Source organism: Aedes albopictus, chromosome 1, assembly GCF_035046485.1.
Source record: "Aedes albopictus strain Foshan chromosome 1, AalbF5, whole genome shotgun sequence".
NCBI lineage: Eukaryota > Metazoa > Arthropoda > Insecta > Diptera > Culicidae > Aedes > Aedes albopictus.
This window is the reverse complement of record NC_085136.1, coordinates 66,558,377-66,585,024: the sequence shown is the minus strand read 5'-3', so window position 1 is coordinate 66,585,024 and position 26,648 is coordinate 66,558,377. Positions and strand designations below refer to the sequence as shown.

The following is a 26,648-nucleotide window of genomic DNA, read 5'->3' as shown; positions in this document are numbered from 1 at the left end:
CGCCGCGATACGCAACAGCAAAGAGGAAACGGACTGAGAACCCCATCAATCAAACTCCGTGGACGGAGGACGGGAACGACATCAATCTACTCTACCGCAGTCAATGACCTATGGCTGGGTCAACGATCTCGTCCACCGAGTTCGTTCAAGATGGACGAACAGCGACTGAATCGTCAATGCTGACAATGGATGTCGTAGGATGGCGGTGGATGCATTCACGAGGTCCCCTGAACCTCGCTCGGCCGATATGTTGACGAATCGGGCGACTTCCAGCTGGTTGACGGTCGCTGGGCACGTTTTCGTCCGTTGAGGGGCAGGTTTTGGGCGCTTGGGTGCGAGATGAATCTGTTGCGAATAAACAGCCTAGCGGCTAAATCGAACACTAAGCACAGGCACTAAACGCACATGAAAAGCACAATTACCTTGCTATGTTTGGCTTCCTATCTAATTTCGCACAAAATTTTCAAAACTACGCACACTTTCTAGGAACTGGGAATAAATTAGACATTTAATTATTTTACATGCACATAACGTCACTAACTGTCATACTTTTTATGAAATCGAACAAAATTCTCAAACGCGCACACCTCTGATTAACTGAGAAGTCACGGACGAAATGGACGAATCTGTGGCTCCTCAGATTAAAGAACATGGACCTCGGACAAACCGGACTTTGTCATTTCTCGAACTCCCGTCGTGCACTTTGTGACTACAGAACCCCGAAGGATAACTCAGTACGAAGGTCGTGCCGCTGTCCTTTTCCAACCTTTCAATGAGACGGAGGAGCCCGCCCCGGGAAAGATTTTGCAAAGTGCTCGCAACTCATGATTGTATAAGCTAAGGGATGCTTCATATTTGAACTTCTTTTCGTTCATTAATCTGATTGACCTTTCCAATCTTATTGAGATATATATATTTGGACTACATTAATGGAATTCATGCCTGCACGAATCCCTGGGAACTTCTGAACGAGTTATCTCGGAAGTCCTGAAGAAATTTTTTCAGAAGCATCCCGAGAATACCTCCAGCAGATCCTCGGAAACTCTTCCTGGAGTTCCCCAAAAATTGTTTTTAGGAACATTGGAAAATTTTTGTAGAATGTCATTTGGAAGTTTTCCAGTATTTTTTTTTTCAGCATTAATGGAATTCATGCCGGTATATACATATAAACTATTTACAAAATTCCTGACTGCTACAAATTCCTCCACGAATTCCTTCTTCCTCTATAGAGGAATTCCTTATTTCTGTGGAGGAATTCCAATTAGAATTTCTGGAAGAGTTCCCATTAGGAATTCCTAAAGGAATTGAGGAATTGTAATTCCTGAAGGATTTCTTGAAGGAACTCCTTGAGAAACCCCCGGAGGAATGGGAATTCCTGGTTACTGGAAAAGTTCCAGGGGTTTCGTCCAACAATTGATCTAAAATTCTCAAGTTTTTATTTTTAAATTTCCTTTCCGCTTCCAGCTCCAACACTGTGGTCAAAATACCGTCACGAGTTCTGCGGGAAACTCGAACAGATGATTTAAGAAACTCTTAGGATTTCGCCAGAAGTTCTATCGACGATTTCTCGGGAAATGATGATGATGATTGTGTACCCACCACCAGCGCAAGGATTACCTTGTCATACCGGAACGGAATTATCTACCTGATGGTTTGTTGTAGCAGGGTAAGCTAAATTCACTGGAAACCTTCGGAATACAACATGATGATTGTTTTCTCGTGACAAAGTCTGGCCACCCCACGAACATTTGCCCGGAAACCAGTTCATTTAGCTTCCTTAGGCTACCTCTCCTCCCCAAATTCTCATACGTGTGTCATGTTCAAATATAAAAGGGAATAGCAAGGAACGAACTCACCAGGTAATCCTATTCAGCTGGTTTTCTGTGTTTGTCTTCGGTGTCAGTATCCAATAGGTTTAGAATGCACTCCAAAGCATATTGCATGTTCACTCGTTTATCGACGATTTCTCTGGAACTTCTAAAACTGTGACTGAGAATCCGTCCAGAGAACCACTCAAAGATTTTTTCATATTCTTCCAACGATTGCAGGCATTCCTATGACAATTTACCATCAAACCAATGGGCTACTCAAAATAAAAAAAGGCTTACATACATGGGCAACATTCCTTCGCGCCGTTATTAGTTTATGTCACACCATACGTTGCAATGTTACGTTATTCATTAGTATTCACACACCCAGTGATGCGCGACGAAATGTCAAGCCTCTTCAAACATTCGTCACTCTCTCCCCGCGGTCGCCGGTAAAGCGCATGGGGAAGTTTGCCTATCACAGCATCCGGCCATCATCGGCTGGGCCTGGTGAAGTGACGGAGGCAATCTACCTCAAGAGATGACGGACACTAACTGCTGAAGCCCGTGACAAATTCAAATTTGCCTGTTGTCAGAGATCAACGCACAAGTCACAGCACTGAGAAGCTATGGCCCGCAGCCTCGGGGGCCAAACCATTCAATAACCGAACGAAATTGTGAAAGTTGTGATGTAATCTACCGCCGCGCCGTCTGTCCCCATCGATCCCCAAGCCGATGTTGATTATGTTGGCCTCTCGCGAGATCTCGTTCGACCGACCAACACACATGATAGCGCGTGCCCGCACTTTTCGACGAATCGTCGTTGCTGAGGTGCGTGCACGAGAACCACGCGGACGGTGGAGAAGCCCTGCGGGACTCGTTTCCAATTCCGATTTCATAAGTCCAACTCCAACAACTCGATCGATGCGATGCGAGGCAGGTTTAGGTTATGATCCTGGGCTGCTGGGGACCGATCGCGCAAAGTATCCAATATCCATTCCCTTGGAACCGGTTTCTTTTTTCTCTTTCGAGCGTCCCGCCGCGAGGATCATAAATTTATGTAATATGATAAGCAGGTTGACGGTCGGTCGGTGGGCTGGACTACGCGACTGGACGGATGAGAAAGGTGAAAGATATGCGAAGTTGTTGTTTTGTTTTCGGCAGGACCACACCGTAGCACATCGTCACCACAATTGGGACACGGGTAGAGATAGCCAATATATCCGACAGAAGTGTTACTCCGGGGCATGTTGCGGGAGGCGTTGTCGTCGTCGTCGTTGATTGCCATTCGAAAGTGGGTTTATGCGATAACCTGTTTGTTGTTCGTGATCGAGGAATTGGATGCCGTTTCCAGGTTGGTTGATTGATATGGATTCGGGTTTCGGTGGATGATTTAATGGCCACCCGAATGGGGACAGTGGCACTGCGATGGTGAGCAGTTGCATAATGGACGAATTGACAAGTGCTTTGGTTGTTTTGCGAATGATATGATTGATTGAGAGTCACATGCATACATTCATATTAAATAGTTACGTAAGTACGTCGGTAAAAGTATACTAAATAATCACAAGGAAGAGAGCAAAGATGGCAAATGTCACGGAACTGAAAAAATGTCATGACATTTTTAAATTTCCACTATTTTTGGTGTGAATTTCCGTCCGTGATACTCATCTATTTTTCTTTCGGATTTTTGAAAAAGTTCCTTCCTTAAATCCTTTAGAAATTCCTTCTGGGGTTCTTTCAGTAACTCCTACCGGGATTCATACTGAAACTGATTCGGGATTTCTGCAGCTGCTGCTTCTGGAGTTCATTTTGGAAGTCTCTCAAATGTTCCCAATGGAAATTCCCCAGAAGCTTATTACGAAATCCCTCCACCAGATAATCTTGGAATTTCTTCTGGAATTACTCCAGAATTCAAGTACGCAAATCTTCCTTGAGTTCCATATACAATTTGTACTGGAGTTCCTTGTCCTCCAATAATTTATTTGGGTATTCTTCCAGGAGTTTCTCCTGGCCTTTCTAAGATAGTTCCTTCTGCGATTACCAGGCCCGGATTGAGGATGGTGAGGGCCCGGGGCCGGAGCGGATATGGAGGCCCCTCAGAGGTACAAATGTGATGAGCAAAAAATGTGTCTTTGTTTTTGAACAGTACTTGTGCAAAAAGGTAAAATAATGTTAATATTTCGGTGGTAAACTGGACGACGGCATCTGGCGGCGTCGCATGAACCACGAATTGTACCAAGTATATAAAGTGATGGATATAGTGATGCAAATTAAACACGGCAGGCTGCGGTGGGCTGGCCACGTAGCTCGTATGCCGGAGGAATGACAAGCTAAACCCATATTCAGCAGAGAACCAGGAAGGGGTCGTCGTTCATTCGGTGTAGACTCACCGCTACGAGTTGTAGCCATTAAGTATCAAGTAAGTTTAACGCGAAACGGTTTTTGTGGGGGCTCTTAAAATGTGGGGGCCCGGGGGCGCAGTATCATAACGTCCGAGGCCATAATGTCCCAGGACATTATGGCACATTTTTTCGGGGCATAACGTCCAAACATGTAAGTGTGTCACGAAGTCCAAGGAAAGAAGGCACATAGGATGTTAAGACGCACCCAAACTTTTGGATGTTATTTCGCAAAAAAACGCGACTTAACGACCGGGACAGTATGGCCTCGGACGTTGTGATCCGGCCCCGGCCCGGGGCCTTGCCCTCCCCCATGGGGCCCTGGCGATTACATTTCTCTAGTAAATACTTCTGAAAATTCCAGAATTACTAACTGCTGCGACCAAGGCAAAAGGAATTTCTTTAGCAAAAAATACTCTAATAGAAATCCTTGAAACAGTATCTAGAGTAGTAAGTCAGAGAAAGAACTCGCAGAGGAATTTCAGAAGATATTCTTAGTTTAATCCCGGAAGGAGTTCTTAGAGGAATTCCAGAAAAAAAACTACTAGAAGAATCCCAAATGGAACCGCTTCAGAAAACAAAGAATCTCACAAGGAGTGTGAAAGAAATTCTTTCTACTTGTGTGATAGCCATAAGACAGATTTCTTTCTTAGCTATTCCAAACAGTTTGCCTGAACAATGTTTTCATTTGAAATGTTTCACATTGTAGCTATCAAAAGATCCTTATTTTTCAAAACTTTCCAAGGAGTTTCTCAAAGATATACCCAAAAATTGCTCCAAAAATTTTTCTGGAACTCTAGTATGTATTCCCAGGAAACTCCTTAAGGAATTTCAGGAGAAATTGTGGAAGTATACTCGGAGACATTCTAAAGAATGGAGAACTGCTGGTAGCATTCCCGGGGAAGATTTAACAGATTTGCCAAAGAATTCTGAATAATTTCAGATGAGTTTCTGCTTATTTCCTGAAGAAACCGTGTACGAATACCCGGGGACTCCTTGATAAGTTTACAGGGTCCTGAAAGAATTCATGGGAAGCTCCTTCAGCAACTACTAGGGTTAATCGTGTATGAATTCACGAGAGTATTCTTTAGGAATTCTTGGTGAAATCCTGGAGTAAATCCCGGGGAACTTCTGTAGGAATTTCCGGGGAAATGCTGCAAGAATGTGGACTAATTCCTGGAAGGTTTCTTGGAGAACTCCTGCATGAATCCTGGGGAAGTATCCTGGTAAACTTCTAAAGACATTTTCGGAGAACTCACGGATATATTTCTGGGAAACTTTTGAAGAAAAAAATATCAGGGAAATTTCTGGATAAATTTCAAGGAAATTCCTAAATCAATTGTCGGCGAACTCCAGGAGGTATTCTCTGGGAACTTCCGAAGGATTTTCCTGAGAAGTTCAGAAGAAACTCTTCCAGAAGCTCCCGAGAATTCTTTCGCGAATTCCGCGGATTTCTGTATGATGCCATTTCAATATTTTCCAGGATTTTTACAGAACCCTGAAAGGATTCTCTAGAAAATCTTGTAGGAATTCTTCGAGGGCTCCCAGAGCAATTACTAGGTTACTGGGTTGTGAACTTTGGGGCCGAGCAGTTAGCGGCGCCAGTAGTTTAGGTGTCTCGTAAGCTTCGGAGTGTGGGTTCGATTCCCGCTCCAGTCGGGGAAAACTTTTCGTCAAACGAAAAATTCTCCACTGAACCACTGGGTGCTATATGTGTTGTCCGTTAACTAATGTTAGTGTAATGTTTAGTTTGTGCGGCCTCTGACCGAAGACGGCGTAATTGTCTTCTTTTTTAAATCTTTGCCACACTCACGAGAGTATTCTTGAGCAATTCTAGGTGAAATCTTGAATTAAATTCCAGGGAACTTCTGTGGAAATTCCGTGAGAAGTGCAGCAGGAATTTTCTATGAACTCCAAGAAGATTTCTTGAATAACTCCTGCAGGAATGCCCGTGACATTGATGGATGTATTCCAGGGGAATTCCGGCAGAGATTGCCGGAAAGCTTCTGAAGAAATTTTCGAAAAATTCTGGGAAAAAAATCCGGTGTGCTCCTGGATAAATTTCCGTGGAATTCTTAGAGAAATTATACTAGAAGATACCGACAAAGCTTTCATAAGCTTCCCGGGAATTCCTCCAGCAGATCCTCGAAGATTCTTTCAGGAGTTTCAGGGATTTCTGTAGAATGTCATTTGAATGTTTTCCAAGATTTTTACAGGGTCCTAGAAGAATTCCCAGGAAAATCCTGTAGAAATTCCTCGGGAGCATCTGGAACCATTTCCAGAGTTAATCTGGGATACATTCCCCATGAGGAATGTTTGGTGAAATCCTGAGTTAAATCCCAGGTAACATCTGTCTGAAATGCCCTGAGAAGTGAGGGAAGTTTTCTTGTAGAACTCCTGCAGGAGAATGCCCGTGAAACTAATAGATGTATTCCAGGGGAACTCCTGGAGAAATTGCTGGAAAGCTCCTGAAAAAAAACTCGAGAAACTTTAGAAAAAATATCCGGGGAATTCCTGGAAAAATTTTCGGCGAATGCCTAAAGAAATTTTCTGGGAACTCCAAGAGGAACTCACCGGGAAGCCCTGGAAAAATCCCTTCAGAAGTTCCTTGAAAATTCTTCCATGAGCTTCCCGGAAATTTCTCCAGCAGATCCTCGAAAATTTATCTAGGAGTTCCTCGCATTTTTTTAAGAAGATTTGGGGACTTCTGTAGAATGTCATTTGGAAATTTTCCAGATTTTTTCCGATTTTTTTGCAGAACCACACAAATTTCAACAAAAATTCGGAAATTCTTCTAGGATTCCCCTATTGAGAATTCCTCGGGTAACCTCCACGAATTTACCGGAATTTTCTCGGGAGCACTCCGGGAATCCCTCCAGGTATTCTCCGGGAATTTATTTAGAATTTGAGAAATCGTAGGCGAAAAGTAAAACTGACTGAGCCCACACCATGAACACTCCGTTTATCACAAATCCATCTCTTTTTCGGCTTAGATGCCAAATTCTCAAAACTGTGCTCGATGTCAGATTGGCTTTCATTTCCGTAGAGTAACGATTCTGTTCTGTGGCTTAGTTGGTTAAAGCGTTGGTCTAGCGAATACGGAGTCGTGGGTTTGAAGCTCATCAGAACGCGATTTTTTCACAACTTCATCTTCCAATTTGCCAATTAATCAACATTCTGTGTCTTCTAATTTTCAGGTTTTTTTTAAAGTACGTTCCAACGTACCTGCAAATCTGATACATACCAGTGAAAGGGCAACATAGACATTTGGACCTCCAGCAGATCCTCGGAAGTTCTTTCAGGAGTTCCCAAAACAAATTTTTCAGAAGTTCCAGTGAAATTGTGTTTTTATTTATGTTATTTAAAAGCTCTCCAGAATTTTTTTTAAACCCCCAAAAATTCTTCAGCGAAAAAAAATTCTGCTGAAGAAATCTCAAAAGAAATCCTAGAAATACTTCTGCTGAATGAGCTTTAATAGGATTTCTGGAGTAATACTTGAAGGAATTCCTTGGCGAATTCCAAAATAATTAGCTTGGGTTTCCACTAAAATTTCTTTAAGGAGTTCCTAAAAAAATCGGAAGTTTTCCAAACTTTCTTTCTGGACTTTTCCGAAAATACCTTTAGAATTCACGGCGCAATGAAAGTATTCATGGGGTCATCCTTGAGGAAATTGAGCAACTCCTTTGGGAATTCTTCGAGGAATTCCCTGGGAGGTATTTCCTGGGAATTTCCGAAGAGATTTCCCTGAGAAGTCCTTAACGAATTCGTTCAGAAGTTCACCGGGAAACCCTTGCGAATATCTCCAGCAGTATCAAACAAATTCCTACATGACATTGCAACATTAATTTCCTGGAATTATTGTAGAATATCATTTGGGAGTTTTCCAGGATATTTCCACATTTTTTTTAGAATTTCCCTGAAAATTACTTCAGGTTTTCCCATTTTTTCCGAAATTTATTCGAAAACTCTTCCTGGCGTTCCGTAAGAATTTCTTCTGAAATTACTTTGAAAATCCATTGGAGATCATTGGAAAAATCTCCTGAATTTCGCCTGGAGAAGATTTTCAAATAATACTTCAGGACTTCCCTCAAAATTCTTTCTTAGAACCCCGGAATTTCTTTCAAAATTTCACGGGGAGTTTCTCAAGGATATCCCCGGAAATTATTCCAGGATTTTAGCTGGAATTCTTGTATGAATTTTCGGAGTACTCCTTACGGATCTTGAGGTAAAATTGTTGAATTATTCACGAGAATATGCTAGACTCTAAGGACCTAGAGGAACACCAGCTACTGGGAATTTGCAAGAGATTATCCTGAAAAGTCCCGAAAATATTCTTTTTGAAGTTTCGCAGGAAATCATTGAAATGCTTCCTGGGAATATCTCCAGCAGTTCTTAGAAAATTCCTCTAGGACTTCCTAAAAATTTTTCAGGAGTTCCTCAAGAATTTGTCATTTGTACTTATTCAAAAAAAAAAAACAAAAATCCTGCCTTTCTACGAAATTTTCTTCAAAGCATTCCGTGAGAATTTCTACAGGATTTCGTCTGAAAATCCTCCTAGAGTTCATCAAGAATTCATACCTTCTGAATTTCTCCTGTAATTCTTTCAGGTGTTCCTCAAAAATTTCTCCAAAACCTTTCCAAATTTTCCTTTGGGACTTTCCCAAAAAAATCTTTCAAAATTTCACACCACTTTTTCAAGGGCATCCCTGAAAATTGCTCCAGGAGTTTACCTGGAATTCTTGTGCGGATTTTCGGAGAATTCCTTAAGGAACGTCAGAAAAAATTTTAAAGATATTCATGGAGACATCCTACCAGCAACAGGGAATTTCTGAGATATTGTTCTGGGAAGTCCTGAACATACTCTTTGAGAAGTTCTTCGGGCATTTCTTTAAAAAAATCTTTCAGGAGTTCTCAAGGAATTTAGTGAAATATCATTTGGAAGTTTTAAGGATTTTGCCTGTAATGTTTTTAGCATTCCCCTTGAAAATAACTCCAGGATTTTCGGAAACTCTTCATATTTATCCCAAAATTTCCTTCAGGATTTTCCGAATTTTACGGATCCTCGAAATTTGATCCAGGATTTTATCTGGAATTGTTGTACGTATTTTCGGAGAACTCCTTAAATAATTTCAAGTAATATTGGAGAAATCTTCACAGAAACATCATGGAACATTATCAGCAACTGGGATTTTCTGGGAGATTTCCATGAGGAATCTTGGACAAATTCTTCCAGAATTTCCCCGGGAAATCCTTAAGAAGTTTACCGGGAATATCTCCTGCAGTTCCTAGGAAACTCCTCCAGGACTTCTTTTTAAAATCCTCCAGGAGTTCTTCGGAAATTTTGTAGGATGTAGGATGTGGGAAGCTTTCAGGATTTTTCCGGGAATGATTTTAGAATGTTCCTGAAAATTACTCGAGGATTTCCCAAAAATGTTTCCAGGATAGAAAGATATTCTTCCAGGAGTTCAGTGAGAATTTCTTTAGGTTTTACTCTGGAAATTGTCCAGGAGTTCATCGGCAATACCTCCTGGATTTCCCCTGAAATTACTTCAGGAGTTCCTCAAACATTTCTCAAGAAATTTTTCAAATTTGCCTTCTCCGAAAATGATTTAGACATCCCCTGGAAACTTCTGAAGTGTTTCCCTGGGAAGTTCTGAAGAAATTCTTTCAGGTTTTCCCGAGAGTTCTTTCATAAGCTTCCCTGGAACTCCTCCAGCAGATCTTCAAAAATTCTTTCAGGAGTATCTGGAGATCTGTAGGGTGTCATTTGGATGTTTTCAAGGATTTTTCCAGATTTTTACAGGCTCCTGGAAAAATTCCTGGGAAAATCCTATAGGAATTCCTCGGCAGCTCCTGGAGCTGTATTTTTTAGGATTTCTTGGTGAAATCATGAAATACATCTTTTGTGGGAATTCCCTGAGAAGGACAGCAGGAATTTTCAAAAAACTCCAGGATGATTTCCTGAACAACTCTTGCTGGAATTCTCGTGAAACTCATAGATGTGTTCCAGAGCAGCTCCTGAAGAAATTTTCGGAAACTTTAGAAAAAAAAAAATATTCAGAAAACTCCTGGCTAAATTGCCCTGGGAACTCCCGGAGAAATTTCCAGGGAAGCCCAGAAAAAATTATTTCGGAAACTCCTCGAGAATTCTCTAATAAATTTTCCGGGAATTCCTCCAGCCGATGCTCGGAAATTCTTCCTGGAATTCCCCGATATTTTTTTCAAGAGTTCCGGGGATTTCTGTAGATTGTAATTTGGAATGTTTTCATGTTTTTTTCTGGATTTTTTTTTGCAGAAACATAAAAGTTCCTACAGAATTTTGGAAATTCTTCTTCCAGAAAGCCTCCAGGAATTCACCGAAATTTTTTCTGGAGCTCCCCGGGATTTTCTCCAGGATTTCCTCGGGAATATCTTTAGCATTTCCTCGAACATTTCGTTCCCCGAAAATTTATCCAAGAGTTAAAAACTCATTTTTTATTTAAGAAATCCCCAAGAATGTCATTAGGATTTTCTTGGGATTTTTTTCGAAAGTTCTCGGGTATTCCTCCAGATGTCTCTTGCACGGTCCACTATAAGTTCCCTGAGATTTTTTTTAGGATTTCCCTGGAAATTCGGGATTTGGGAGGTCCTCGTGAAGTTTTCCCTTATTCCCGGGAACATCTTGTTTTAGAAATTTTGAGTGTTGTTTATTTGCAAATTGAGATATGAAATTGTGAAAAAATCGCGTTCTAGTGGGATTCAAACACACGATTCCGTAAATAAAAGAAAATCGGGTTAAGTACGGTTCCTTTGAATTCCACTAAGAATTTGCATCCTTTGACAGATACGTATTTCGACCTCAACTGTAAGGTCGTCTTCAGTGTCTTGTACTTGACTCGACTCCGTCGAGTCGAGTCAAGTACAAGACACTGAAGACGACCTTACAGTTGAGGTCGAAATACGTATCTGTCAAAGGATGCAAATTCTTAGTGGAATTCAAAGGAACCGTACTTAACCCGATTTTCTTTTATTTACAGATATTCCCCTAACAAGCCCAGGTTAATCATCATCAACACGATTCCGTGTTCACTAGACCGATGCTTTAACTAACTAAGCCACTAAACGATTCTATGGAATTTATGTGTATGTACGTACGGTCAGTTGTGGTGAAATCGCTGAGAAAAAGTCGATTTTCATTGTAAAAAGTATTGTTTTCCTAATGATACATTTATGTATTTAATTATTATTTCTTCAAACTGTTTGTTGAGCGATCTCCCAAGCAACATGACCAAATAGTCTTGTAGAGGTTTTGAGAACTGGCATAAAACCAAAATAAAAGTTATTTGGTTTTATGACGGTTCTCAAAACCTCTACAAGACTATTTGGTCATCAAAACGATTCTTGGGCTTGAAATAATTGAGTGTAGTATTAGCAAACGTTAAACCACGTAAATAAAAACTTAGTAAGAAAAGATCTTGAAATACTTTTTTAAACTAATAGTCTGTATGCCTTCAAATTAGCGTGTAAAAGTGAATTATTCGGAAATGATACCTCATTTTATAGGAGAATTGCATACTTTCAGCCGTTTTTATCGATTTGATTGAACTTTTAACACCAACAAATATTTAGAAAAATTGTAAAAGATTTTCGTAACTTTTCGCATTCTGGGATTTTATATTCAGTCTAAAAAAAATATTTTCAGCTCTTACAAAGGCACTTCACGGACTGATCAATTTCACCTCAAGAACAGAATTGATGATTTTTTATTCCAAATGGTTTTTACTACATTGACATGATTTGCAGTAAAAGTTTCAATCTCGTTGACTGATGAACTCCATCGTGTTACTTGTTCAAAAGTATTGAGTTTGATCATATCGATTACTATTAAAAAAAAATAGACGACCAAAACTATCTCTGGGGTCTCCAGTTAACCAAGTGGTTAAGGCTATGGATCGCCAATCCGGAGACGGCGGGTTCGATTCCCGTTCCGGTCGGGGAAATTTTCTCGACTCCCTGGGCATAGAGTATCATTGTACTTGCCTCACAATATACAAATTCATGCAATGGCAGGCAAAGAAAGCCCTTCAATTAATAACTGTGGAAGTGCTCAAAGAACACTAAGTTGAAGCGAGGCAGGCCAAGTCCCAGTGGGGACGTAGAGCCATAAAGAAGAAGAAGAAGAAGACGGCCAAAACTGTGGAAAGTGATTATTTATATAGCTACTACTTACCAAATCTTCAATCGGCTTATTTAGCTGGTGTTTCATTGTGTTGAGGAGCTCCGAAGGAAACACTGAAAGTAAGAAAAAGAAAATTTATGAAAACATGAACATTGAAATAAAACATTAAAATAAAGAATTTGTCTTCGATAATGATGGTGGCTTGCTTTTCCGCGCCAATAGAATAGTCGCTCATTGAGATGAAAATGTGGTCTTGCTGGCTAGAGCATGGCTTTGAATGGTTTAAGAAGCAGGGGTTCAATTCCCGATGAATTCTAGTATTTTCTCAAGAGTTTTTTTTTTAGTTTCTAGTACTAATGTTTTGGTAATGTTGTCATATAATACACAATGCAAAGGTATAGTTTTACATAATACTCTCAACTCATACGAATACGTAGACCACCGGCCTGGTTTCAATGGAAAATGTATAGACCACAAAAAGAGAAGATCAATTGAAATGTAACACTCGGAATGCTCTCTGTAATCAGTGTAACACCTTGTTATGCAATGTAATGCGAAAATCGTATATATCAAATCAAACTTAATAGTTCGAATCGAAATCCATCAAAAATTAAACCAGACACATTTATCCAATAAAACGAAATGTTGGGCAATCGATTACCCTACCTACACAATCGGTAGTGGCAAAGTCCAATCAAAGTTGCGATTTTTTCCTCTCCTTATAAGCCGCCACTTCCTCAACCGAATGAAAAAAAGGCAGCATGTATCCAAACAATGAAACCGAAAAACTTCCCCAAAACGGTCACAAATCATCCGCGGCGGCGCGGCAGCGTACGATTAGCCTTCCCCTTTTTTGGGCCGGATTGCATCGAAGAAATTAACAACCTTCGCGCTGATTTACAATCACAAAACACCCCGAACAACGACGTACATAAACGCAACGGCAACGTGGAGAGGAGTGGAGCCAGCGCAGCAGTGTGGATCATGTACCTTCCCCGCGATTGCACGCGATTACTCAATCAGTGTGTAAAGAGGCAGAGGCATAGGCAGAGCAAAACAAGTGCAATCTCACCATTATTGGGGTCTCGCCTCGCCGCCCGGTCTCGGTCTCATGATCTGGTTTAACCAGTTCGGATCTGATCCGCCGAATGAACAGTGGTGGTCAAATCGACGAGAAAAAGTCGATTTTCTATGTAAAATTCACATTATATTGAAGACAAATCCATTCTCATTCATTTCAGGTGAACCACTTCCTCAGGCCAATGACTGTATTCATTTCCCCGCCTTCATTTGGCTCCTGTAGATGAACATGAAAATCATGGACTTTTCCATAGACGAGTGCCCCGATGAACTTCGAGTTCATTCCCCTGAAGAATTTTGACAGCAAACGTCGATGCACGTGTTTTCCTGTTTCACTTTTGAGTGATGTCGTGCTATCCAGGCGGCCATGGAAACGAGTTCATTTCCTATAAACACGGCTCTGCTCAAATTGAACTTTCGGGTGAATTGACAGCAACAACTTTGTGTAAAGGACTAGCGTTAGCGTTAAAATTCACGAAACAAAAAAGCTTAGAAAGGCTACATCCTTTCACGGGAACAGAAGTTGCATACGCGTCGACCACCACTGTAAACTAGCCGTTACATCTTCCACCAATTGCACTGCTCTTTTTTCCTCTCTCTTACCAGCATCACACCGCGGTCAGGTTAAAAGTATAATCCAATTCAGGTTTCATATTTAAAAAATGTTGCAGCGGTTGTTGTGACGCGCCGCCATCACTGCGTCACCAGCGCCTGATGCCACCGCCATCTTGGATGGTGAACGAGGGGCCTATGCATGAGGCGGCGCGCGTTATCATCACCATGATGATGAGTCGTTTTTCCACGATCGAAGGAATCGAAGAAATTTCAAATCTTTCCAACAACAAGAAGAAGAAAGTTTGCGTGAACCGAAAGAAACGGGGCGGAATGGGGGGATTACAGCATTTTCCGAATTACCTGCGCGGAATGATCGGTCGTTGACCAGCAGTCAGTTTGGGGTAGCAGCGATGCTGAGGCAATCAAAATTCCCAAGGGGCCAGCCAATCGTTCGAATTCAAATGCAAAGAGTGGAGGAAGGCAAAAAAAGGTCGATTCACGAAAATCGGAAAGTTTCGTTCCCATGCGGCCGGTGGACTACCGAATGCCCTCAAGGGATAGGGGCGTCCGGGCATAGAAGAGTTTTTTTTTGCGACAACCAAAATTTGAATACGTTTCCTTCACTTGGGCTCCGGAAAAGGTACCACGGACTGGTTAAAAACATTCCGGAAACTTTTTTGCGTCTTTCTGTGCTAAACAAAGTCGATCGATCCACCTGCGTTCAATATCTGTGTCCATTCGAGCCATGAACAGAACCAAACTTAGGCACACAATAAACATGTTTCAAATCTTGAGTTCTTGGAGTTTTTTTTTGTTAATTCTTGAGATTCTAAAACAATTCCTCCTAAACAGGGATGGGAAATGTCAAAAAAAAAATTGTCATTTTCTTTTTTGCTCATTCCCTAGTGAACAATGTTAATCGGCGAAATAATTAACTGTCCACAACTATTCAGTACAATAGACTGGTATTATTCACCGATGGAAATTTACACAGGAAATGGTGGAAATTTAAAAATGTTATGACATTTTTTCAATGAAAATCCGTGACATTTTCCATCCTTGCTCCTAGAGCCCCCTTACCCCTTGAAGGAATTTCTGAAGAAAAATCAGGTAGAATTGCTGCAGAGAATCTTTGTTGAATTTTTGGATAACCACGTTATGTTCAATGATAAATTTCCGAAGGATGAGAAGCTCCGAGAGAGACTCCTGAAGGAAATTTTCGAGGAGATCTTGGAGAATTTTTATTCTTCTCCCTGCTGTTGGGGAAATATCAGCCACTGCGTCCAATGAGCTGAACTTTTGTGGCACACACATCTTGGAGGTATTCTTTGATGAACACTCTGGAGAGCTCCAGGAGTACCACATTTGAGAAATTCTGGACGAATTTTGGGACTTGTTGGAGAACTATTGGAGGAACAGAGTAACTGAGTTTCTGAAGGGATGTGCGTGAGTAGTGAGTGAACTTTTGCGCTGGCAGTTTAGACGGAAAATTCCATATGTACCGTTGATTAAGTCATCCGGCTTTGCCTGTTACCGCGTAGTTGGACCGATGTTTGTTCGATTAGTGCTGCAGTTCAAGTAATTTATGCTGTTTTCGACGTTTTAATGTAACCGAAAGTTTGAGCCTGCTGCTGATCCTCATAACTCTATTGTTACCGCCATCTCTTCATTATTGAACTGTCATTGGTGAACAAACAACACTCACCAACAAGTGTATCAACAATAGGCACTCAACTAATGAGTCAAACTTGTGAGAAGCATGAGGAAACACGGGAAACACGGCAAGCGTAAACCGAACAACAACACAACAAAACGTTCCTGGGAAAACATGAATAAGTCCGACAGCCAAATTGACTCCTTCGAAGATTTGGTTTCACGAATGCAGTGTATGTTCGACTCAATGAATGCTAAAATTGAGGAGAAAATTGATGCAAGTGTGGAGCAGTTGAAATCCCAAATCGCCGATCTACGTGATGAAGTGCAGAATCTGAAGGACGAGTGTGGCCGTGATATCTTCAACCTAGCTGAATCTGTGTCCCAAGTAAGGAACGATGTCTCCATCAACCGAGGGTGCATTGAACGAGCGGCAAGAGCTAATGAGCTTCTATTGACCGGAGTTCCGTATGATCCAGAAGAGTGTCTGCCCGACGTCGTTCAGAAACTGTCTACCGTCCTTGGATACCAGGCAGTTCCCCTTGTTCAACCAAAACGGCTGGCTCGATCTCCAATAGTAACTGGCTCTACACCTCCAATACTGTTGCAATTCGCCTTCAACATTTCTCGAAATGAGTTCTATTCACGATATTTGGCCACTAGGAATCTGTCACTCGTTCATCTAGGATTCAATGTCAACACCAGAATCTACATTAACGAGAATCTTTCGGAGGACGCCAGGAAAATCAGAGGAGCAGCTATAAAGCTCAAGAAAAGTGGAAAGCTTCATAACGTTTTCACCAGGGATGGAATAGTCTACATTAAGCTACGCGAGGGAGCCGCAGCCGTACCAATTCAGGCAATGGAGCACCTACATTCATCGATAAACCCTTCCTCTTAAATTTTCTTATTCCTTCCACTTTCAATCCATGATTCCGATCCTAAAGCATCCATGATTCTGGCCTTCCTAAAAGTTAGACCCTATCCGCATAAGCTTTTCTTTTTCCTGACCTTAAATCCCGTGTATCCGATCCTTGGTTATCCATGTATCATTCCTTCCTAAAAGCTAGTACATCGAATAATGCCTTTAATCGTTGCTGCTGTCTGCTGGAATTGTTGCTGCTGCTGCTGTTGTTGTTTTTTTTACTAAACGATTGAGCTAATGAATTTTCCGATATGAACTGCTTTTCAATGAATTTAGATTATTTGTATTAAAGTTTTTGATAGACTTTCATTATGATTCATTCACAAGGTTTGCTGTTTGCTGATTCTACTCTTGGGGACCCTTCAGTATATTTCTGGTGTGTTTACTATACTACTCATTCTTATGGCTGAGTCCATTAATGTAAACGCTCGTATGGCAGAAGGCATTCCAAGAGCTGTAATGAATGCTGCCTTATCTTCCAATAACTTAAACATATGTCACTTGAATATACAAAGTCTGTGTGCTCGCCAAATGAGTAAATTTTGCGAATTTACCCAGGTAACCAATAAGCAGTTAAAATGGCATTAATTCGGCACTATATGCGCCTTTACAGCAGGTCATTAAATGCTAATTTGCCGTATATGCGTCATAAGTGCTAATTAAGGTCTGAGGTCAAGCTTGTCCGTTGAAAATTTGAAATTACCACGTGCTGCCGTTGAAAAAGCACGTTTTAGCTCTCTCGGAGAGGCAGCTTGTCCCACTCGTTCGGAGTTGGCAGTGTGGCCAGGATTATTTTGAAATGAGTTTATGGTTCAGTATAGCCAAAGTTGTACAAGATGGTTTTGTATCAACATTCTGGTTTTCATTTTGTCCTCAGTGACAAAAGTTATAACATGGATATGGTAGAAGATTTGCAGAGAAATAAAATAATGTAAACAAATATAATAATGAAAGATGTGAATATAACTGACTTAGTAAAAGGTCGGGTATTCATCAAGAATATACTGATGGTGTCTGAGCTCGTTTCTTGATCAGTATATAAACTTTACATAAATTATCGTTGTTATCCAAGGCTATGGGTATCTTAGCATGCATATACGATATAAGAATGCGAAAATGATTTATTGATCATAGAAACCACTTAGCTATTTGCTTTATAATTACAAGCTAAGTAGCAGGTTGAGTCCAAAAGACGGGAGTTACGAAGAAGTAGAACAAGAATAAGTGTATTGTATTGATACAGCAATAAAATGCATGGCGAATTATATATAACAAGCAGAGTTACTTCTTATTATGCTTGACGTCGGAGAAGATTTCCACTATTGTTTCATCGAGCATTTCATTGTGTTTTCATTTATATTGAAACTAAATACTATCACAGCATGGAATCATAAATGGTTAGACCTATCAAACCTCTTGTATCTAAAGGTAGGATCTCAAATCATTATTGGCAACCACAAAAACGGTGATCCACACCGACCTCAATTTTCTCATTTCAGTCGATACCAACAAAGCAGAAGAGAAAAAAAACTCTCCCGGCTGAAGGCTGTGGATGGATGCCCGCAGATGGGAGAACAATAGAGCACGGTATAAACAAACGCCGTCCTGGCAGGGCAGGTGCGTTTGGTAGCTGCGAAATAGTTGCTATGAAAATGATTTCGTGCAGTTCGAGCAAGTTGCTCGAATACTCAATCAATGATTTTATGTAGCAGCAAATGCATTGATTTGCATTCATTGCATTGCATTGATTGCAATTCAAGGTTTACATGGAAAACTAAGAGAAAATAAACTAAATCTTCTCAAAACTTAAACAAAACAGAAACATTTTATAGATTCAAATTTATTTAACATATTTCATTCAAACATACAGAGAAAATAAAACTGCTCGAAACTCTAGTCGGCTGTAAGCGTCGACTCATAGGAGAGCTACGAATTTCATAGAAATCATATATGGTATACCCGATGATTTTGGGTGGATCGGTGAATATTTTTTTTTCATCCGGAAATTCATCTAGAAATTTAATGGATTTCCTTCGAGAATTTCTCTAGGAATTCCTCTTGAAGTACCTCCAGAAATTTCTCTAGGAGGTCCTCCACGAATTCCTCAAGGTGTCCTTCAAGGCAGTCTTTCAAGGCAGTCTTCAGGAGATTTCTTGAGAAGTTCCTCCCGGAAATCCTCAAGTTGTTCCTCCAAAAAATCCTCTAGGAGTACCTCTACGAGTTCCTCTGGAAATACCTTGGGAAGTGTCTCTAGAAATACCTTTTGGAGCCCAACCAAGAAATTCCAGAAAATTTCTAGAAGTTCAAAAGATTTTTTTTCTACGAGCTTCTCCAGGATATTCTTGGGGAGTTCCTCCGAGAATTCTTCCCAAAGTTCCTCGCAAATCTCCTGTAGAAAATCCTCAAGGAATCCCTCTAGGAGATTGTCTAGGAGTTTCTTCTAGAAATTCTTCTAGAAGTAGGATTTTTTCTATAAGTTCCTCCGGGAATTCCTCGAGGACTGCCAAAGGAAACTCTTTGGAGTTTCTCTAGGGATTTCACTAGAAGTTACTTCGTGAAATCCTTTTCGCGTGTCTCCAGGAATTCTTCTTGAGTTCTTCCGTAAATTCCTTTAGAAGTTCTTCCAGAAATTGCTTTTCGAGTGCCTATGAGATTTCTTTGTAGGAGTTCCTCAAAGAATTCCTCGGGATTTCTCTAGTCGGTCCTCCGCGAGTTCCTCTAGGAGTTTCGATTGCATTTTTTTTTTCTAGGAGTTTCTCTAGGAATTCCCCAGAGAGCTCTCTTGAGATTGCCTCTAAGAGTTCCTCCAGAAGTTTCTCTAGGAACCTTTTAAAAAGTTCAAATGCATATTTTCTAAGAGTTTGTTCTGGAATTCTTCGAGAGGTTCTTCCGCATATGCCTATAGGAATTTATACGGGAATTCCTGAACGAGTTCCCACCCTTATTAATTTGTCCAGCAGTTTCTGCGGGGCTTCCTTTAGAAGTTTCTCCAAGAGTTCCTATGGTCTCGCCGGGAATTCTATTAGGATTTCCTCCAGGAATTACGCTAGGAGTTCCTCCAGGAATTTCTGTACAAGTTCTTCCGGGAATCCTTCTAGGAGCTCCTACGGGATTTTTTCTTTTAGTTCGTTCGAGAATTCCACGAGTGGATCCTTCGGGAATTCTTCTTGAAATTTCTTCAGAAACTCATCTTGAAATTCCTTCAGAAATTCCTCTACGAGTAACTCCAGGAATTTCTCCAGGAGTTTCTCCTAGAATACCTACTAGAAGTCTCTCTGGGGATTCTTCAAGGACTTCCAAGAATTTCTCTAAGAGTCCCCCTGGGAGTTTCATTGGGGGTTCCTCTAGGAGGTGCTCCAAGAATTTCTATAAGACTTTCTCCTTGTTCCTCAAGGAGTTTCTTCAGCAATTTCTCTACAGGTGTTTCAAAAACTATTCTATGAATTTATTTTTAAAGTTCCTGCGGGAATTCCTCTATGCTGTCGTTCGGGACTTCTTCTAGGAGTTACAATGTATTTTTTTTCTTTGAGTTCCTCCGGAAATTGCTCTACGAAGAATTAGCGACACCAGTAGAATTCGTCCAAAATTACCTCCGAAAATTCCTATGGAAGTTCCTTCGGGAATTCCTCAAGGTGTTTCTCCGCATATTAACCCAGGATTTCCACCGCAAATTCTTCTAATTGTTTCCTTCAGTAATTTCTCGTACAATTTCTCCAGGAATTCCTCTGGGAGTTGCTCCAGGGGTTCCTCCAGAAATACTTCTTGGAGTTCCCTTCAGAATTCATCTAGGTGGTCTTCTGGGAATTCCTCTCTAGGAGTTTCATAGGAATTTTTTTTTTCCTAAAATCTCACCGGGAATTCCTCTGGGAGTTCCTCCGGGTATTATTACTTGAATATCCCAAAGAGTGTCGTAAGCAATTTTCTTCAAAGGTCATCCAGGAATTATTTTATGTGTTTCTCCCGAAATTCCTCTTGGAGTTCCTCTAAAAATCCTGCAAGAAATCCCGCCGGGAATTTTTATAGGAGTACCTTCATAAATTTCTCTATAAGTTCCTCCTGGAGTTCTTCTTCAGATTTTGTGTGTATGTTTCTCCGGGAATTAAACTAAAGCTTCTCGAAGAAATCCTGTCGGAGTATTTTCAAGGACTTTTCAAAAGTTCCTCCGAAATTGCTCTACCAGTTCTCAAGGAATTTCTTTCTAGCAGATCCTCCGGTGATTCTTCGGGGAGATACCCCGAGAATTTCTGCAGGCGATCCCGATATTCCTCTAGAAGTTTCAATGGGATCTTTTTCTTGGAGTTTCTCCATGAATTCCTCGAGTGATTCTTCCGGAGTTTCCCCGGGAATTGCTCTGGGAGTTTCATTTCTCCTAAAGAAATAGCTGAAGAAACTCCATGAGGAATTTAAGGAGGAACTCCAGGAAGAATTCCGGGAGGAACTCCCAGAGAAATTCCAGGAGGAAGTCCTAGAGGTATACCTGGAGGAACTCCTAGAGCAATTCCCAGAGGAATTCCCGGAGGAGTTCTTGAAGGAACTCCCAAAAGAATCCCCGAAGAGAATTTTAGAAAAAAAAATCTCTTGGAACTCCTGAAGGAATGCACCTAAAGAAAGAGGATCTCCAAGAGGCATACCTGGAGGAACTCCTATAAAAAATCCCGCTGGAACTCATCGAAGAGAAACACCTAGAAAAACTCCACAGATTATTACAGGAGTTTCCTCTGAGATTCCTTCGGCAATTCCTCCTGGAGTTCTTCCGGGATTTCAACTTAGGATTCCACTTAGAAATCCTCTTGGAATTAATGCTAGGATTCCACCTAGACTTCCTCATTGATTTCTCTCTTTCTTCCTGGCATTCCTACTGACATTCCTCCAGGAATTCCTCTTGGAATTCCTCTAGGAATCTCCTGGCATTCTTCCAGGGATTCTGCCTGGAATTCCTCCAAGGATTCCTCCAGGAATTCCTCTTGGAATTCCTCATGGGATTCCTGCGTGAATTTCTCCTCAGATTCCTCCATGAAATCTTCCTTGGATCCTCCTTGAAATTCCTCCTAGGACTCCTCCAAGAAATCCTCCTCGGGATTCCTAGAGGAACTCTTCCTAGGATTATTACATAGCTTCCTTTTGGTATTCCACCAATAATTCTTCCTGGGATTTTTCCAGGAATTTCTCTTCGGATTCCTTCAGATATTACTCTAAGGAATCCTCTTGGAATTCTTTCAAGAAAACTCCAGGAATTCCTTCTAGGATACTCACAGGTTTTTTTTTTCTGAGATTTTACCAGCAATTCTTCCTGGGATTCCAAGAATCCCAATCCAAGAATTCCTCTTGGAGTTTCTCCAGAAAATTCTCCTATGATTCCCCCAGGAAATCCTCCTGGGATTCCTTTTGGAATTCATCTTCGTCAATCTTCCTGAGCTTCCTGTGGCAATTACTCCTGGTATATCTCTAGGAATTCCTCCTGAGGTTTCTCCAAAAAGGCCTTCAAGAATTTCTCCAGAAATACATCCAAGCCATTCCTCTTGGGAATCCTCCGGGAATGTCTTCGGAAATGCTTCAGGAATTCCACAAATATATCTTCTGAAACTCCTCCTAGGATTCCTCCTAGTATCAATACAGGAATTAATTCTTGGATTCCTTCAGCCATTTTTCTCTGAATTTTCCAAGGCTTCCACCACGAAATTTTACAGGAATTGCTTCAAGGATTCTTACATGAGTTTTTTTCTGGGGCTCCTTCTACAATTCGTCCTAGAATTCCTCTAGGAATTCATCCTAGGATTCCACTTGGAAGTCCTTTAGGATTTCGTCGTAGGATTCAACTTGGAATTCCAACATGGATTGCTCCAAAAATACCTCCAAGTATTCCTTCAGGGGATCCTTTAGGAATTCCTCTAGGCATTCTTCTGGGAGTACCTCGTGGGATTGTTCCAGGCATTCCTGCTGGGATTCTTCCAGGAATTCCAGGTATTCCTATTGGCATTCCTCCAGGTATTCCTCTTGGCATTCCTCATGGGATTCCTCCAGGAATTCCTCCTGGCATTCATACGTGAATTCCTCCTTGAATTCCTCCAGGAAATCCTCCTAGGATTCCTCCAGGAAATCCTCCTGGGATTCTTCCAGGAAATCCTCCTGGGATTCCTCCAGGAAATCCTGGGAGGTTTTCTATAAATTTCTCCTAAGATTCCTCTAAATTTTGTTGCGGGGCTTCCTACAGAAATTTCTCCTCAGGTTTCTTTAGGTGTTCCTCCAAAGATTTCTCCAGGATTTCTTTTGGGAATTCTCCAGGCATACCTTCGGAAAATCTTCAGGAATTCTTCAAGAAGCTCCACCTGGGACTCCTTCATTAAATCCTCCTGCGATTCCTTCAGGAAATCCTCCTGGGATTCTTCCTGGAACTCTTCCTTGTATTATAACAGTCAATAACTCTGGAATTTCTGAATCAATTCTTCCAGGGATTTGTTCAGGAATTTCTCCAGAATTTTTTTTGGATTCCACTAAGAATTCCTCCAGTAGCAACGCTTATGAGAAATCTCAGTAGGATTTGCTGGAGAAATCTCAGTAGGATTTCCTGGAGAAATCTCAAGAGGAATTCCTGGAGGGATCTCAGTAGGAATTTCTGGTGGAAACTCAATAGGAATTCCTGAAGGAATCCCAAGAGGAATTTAAGGAGGAATAGAAAAAATGGGAGAAATATCTGGTGGAATCCAAGGAAAAATTCCTAGAAGAATTCTAGAACGATTTTCTGGAAGAATCTTACGAGGAATTTCTGGAAGATCACCAGAAGGAATTTCTAGAGGAACCCCAAGGGAAATTCCTTCAGGAACTCCAGGATGAATTCCTGGAGATATCTTGGGAGGAATTTCTGCAAGAATCCAAAAAGTAATTTCTGAAAAAAACCTAGAAGGAACTCCTGGAAAAATCCCAAGAAAAATGCTTGGAAGAATCCTAGGTAGAATTTCTGAGAAAATCCCAGGAGGAATTTCTGGATGAGTCCTTGAAGGAAATCCTGTAGGAATCTGAGGAAGAATTCCTAGAGGAATCCCGGGAGGAAACCCTGGAGGAATCTCAGAAGAAATTCGTGGAGGAATTTCAGGAGGAATTTCTCAAGGAATCACGGTTAAAACTGTTGTGGGAATCCCAGAAGGAATTCCTCGAAACATCCCGGAAAGTATTCCTTGAGAATGCTTAGGAGAAATTGCTTGAGAAATTCCAAGAGGAATTTCTATAGAGGAATCCCAAAATGAATTCCTGGAGGAACCCCAATAGAAACTCCTGCAGGAAATCCAGGAGGAATTCCTGTAGAAACCCCGGGAGGAATTTTATGAGGAATTTATCAAAAAAAAATCCTGAGAGAAATTCCTGGAAGAATCTCAAAATGAATTTGTGGAGAAATTCTTGGAGAAATGCTTGGGAGAATCGGAGGCAGAAATACTGGAAGAATCCAGGAAGGAACTCCTGGGGGAATCCCAGGAGTAAGTCTTGAAGGTATCCCAGAAGGAACGTCTGGAAGAATCTAAGGAGGAATTGCTGGACGAGTTCTAGGAGGAATTTCGCAAAGATGACCCGTAGGATTTCCTGAAGGAATCGCAGGACGAATGCTAGGAAGACTCCAAGGAGGGATTCCTGAAAGAGTTCCAGAAGAAGTTCCTGGAAGGAAATCAGAAAGAATCTCCGCAGCAATTTCAAAAGAACTTCATAAAGGAATCTCAGGAGGAATTTCTGGAAGAATCCCAGGAGGAATTTCTGGAAGAATCCGAGAAGCAATTCCTGGAGGAATCTCAATAAGAATCCCTGAAGTCCTAAAGGAATCTAAGACAAAATTTTAGTAAGAATTGAATAATTAATTCATGGAGGAATCCCAGGAGAAATTCGTGAAAGAATTCCTGGAGGAATCCTTGAAACAATCACTTTAGAAATTCCAAGAGGAATTCCTGGAGGAATCCCAGTAAGAATCCTAGGAGGATCCTTGAGTACTTCGGAAATTCTTATTGCGTTTTCTCCGGGAATAATACCTGCGATTCCTCCAGGAATTGCTTCTTGGATTTTTCCAGAATTCCTCCACAAATTCATTTTGGGATTCCTCAGGAAGTCCATATGGAATTCTTCCAGGAATTCCTCTTGGGATTAATCCAAGAATGCTTCCTAGAATTTCTCTCGAGAAATTTCGCCTGGGATTCTTCCAGGAATTTCTCTCAGGATTTTTATTTTTGATAAATTCCTCCTAAAATTCCTCCATGAATTCCTCCTGGGATTCCTCCAGGAATTCCTCCTGGGATTTCCGCGAGATTTTTCCTGGGATCTCTCCAGGAATTTCTCCTTGGATTCCTCCCACGATATACTTTCAGGAATTCCTTCAACAAATTTTCCAGGAATTCCTTCCAGGGTTTTTCCATGAATTTCTTCTTGTAATCTTCGAGGAATTCCTCCCGGGGTTTCTACTGGAATTCCTCCTGGATTTCCTGCAGGCATTTCTCTTGGGATTCTTCCAGGAATTCATCTTGGGATTCCTCTAGGAATTCGTCTTGGAATTTCTCAAGGAATTTCTCCTAAGAATTCTCAAGGAATACTTTCCGGGATGTTTCGAGGAATTCCTTCTGGGATTCCCACAACAGTTTTAACCGTGATTCCTTGAGAAATTCCTCCTGAAATTCCTCCACGAATTTCTTCTGAGATTCCTCCAGGGTTTCCTCCCGGGATTCCTCAAGGAATTCTTCCTCGGATTCCTACAGGATTTCCTTCAAGGACTCATCCAGAAATTCCTTCTGGGATTTTCTCAGAAATTCTTCCTAGGATTCTTCCAAGCATTTTTCTTGGGATTTTTCCAAGAGTTTTTCCTGGGATTCCTCCAGGAGTTCCTTCTAGGTTTTTTTTTCAGGAATTACTCCTTGGATTCTTGCAGAAATTCCTCCCAGGATATCTCCAGGAATTCATGCTGAAGTTCCTGCAGAAATTTCCCTTGGGGTTCCTCCAGAAATTCCTTCTGGTGATCTTCTAGAAATTCTTCATAAGATTCTTCCAGAAAATCGTTCTAGAATTCTTCTAGGAATTTTTCCTTCGATTCCACCAGATATTTCTCCTAATTTTTTTATACCTCCTAAAATTCCTCTTGGGATTCCTTCAGGAATTCCTATTGAGTTTCCTCCAGAAACTCCTATTGAGATTCCTCCAGGAATTCCTCTTGAGATTTCTCCAGGAAATCCTACTGAGATTTCTCATAAGAGTTGCTACAGGAGGAATTCTTAGTGGAATCAAAAAAAAATTCGGGGGAATTCCTGAACAAATCCCTGGAAGAATTGATTCAGAAATTCCAGAATAAATTCCTGTTATAATGCAAGGAGGATTTCTTGGAGAAATTCAAGGAGGAATTCACGGATGAATGCCAGGAGGAATTCCTGGAGGAATCCCATGAGGAATGCCAAGAGGGATACCTGGAGGAATGCAATAGGAATACCTAGAATTCCTGGAAAAATCTCAGCAGGAATGCCTGGAACAATCCCACGAGGTACTCTCAGAAGAATTCCAAGAGGAATTCCTGGAGGATCCCCTGAAGGAATACTTGGAGGTATTTTTGGAGCAATCCATGTTGGAATTCCAAGTTGAATCCTACGACGAATTCCTAAAGGACTTCCAAGTGGAATCCTAGGATGAATTCCTAGAGGAATTCTAGGACGAATTGCAGAAGGAACCCCAGAAAAAAACCCAGAAGGAACCCCAGAAAAAAAATCCTTGGAGCAATTCCTGTAAAATTTCGTGGTGGAAGCCTTGGAAAATTCATAGAAAAATGGCTGAAGGAATCCAAGAATTAATTCCTGTATTGATACTAGGAGGAATCCCAGGAGGAGTTTCAGAAGATATATTTGTGGAATTCCTGAAGGATTTCCGAAGATATTCCTGGAGGATTCCCAAGAGGAATGGCTTGGATGAATTCCTTGAGAAATTCTTGAAGGCCTTCTTGGAGAAACCTCAGGAGGAATTCCTAGAGAAATACCAGGAGGAATTCCCAAAGGAAGCGCAGGAAGACTACGAAAAGGAATCCCAGGAGAAATCCGAAGATGAATTCCAAAAGGAAT

General features: G+C 41.1%; 1 protein-coding gene across 1 annotated transcript in view; it reads right to left on the bottom strand.

The window, feature by feature from the left end:
• LOC109413950 (uncharacterized) overlaps window positions 1-26,648 on the bottom strand; it is a 321,405-nt gene that overhangs the window by 46,486 nt on the left and 248,271 nt on the right. The window contains exon 4 of the mRNA XM_062844719.1: window positions 12,420-12,481. The gene's annotated coding sequence lies outside the window, so the exon portion shown is untranslated. The remainder of the gene's footprint in view (window positions 1-12,419; window positions 12,482-26,648) is intronic.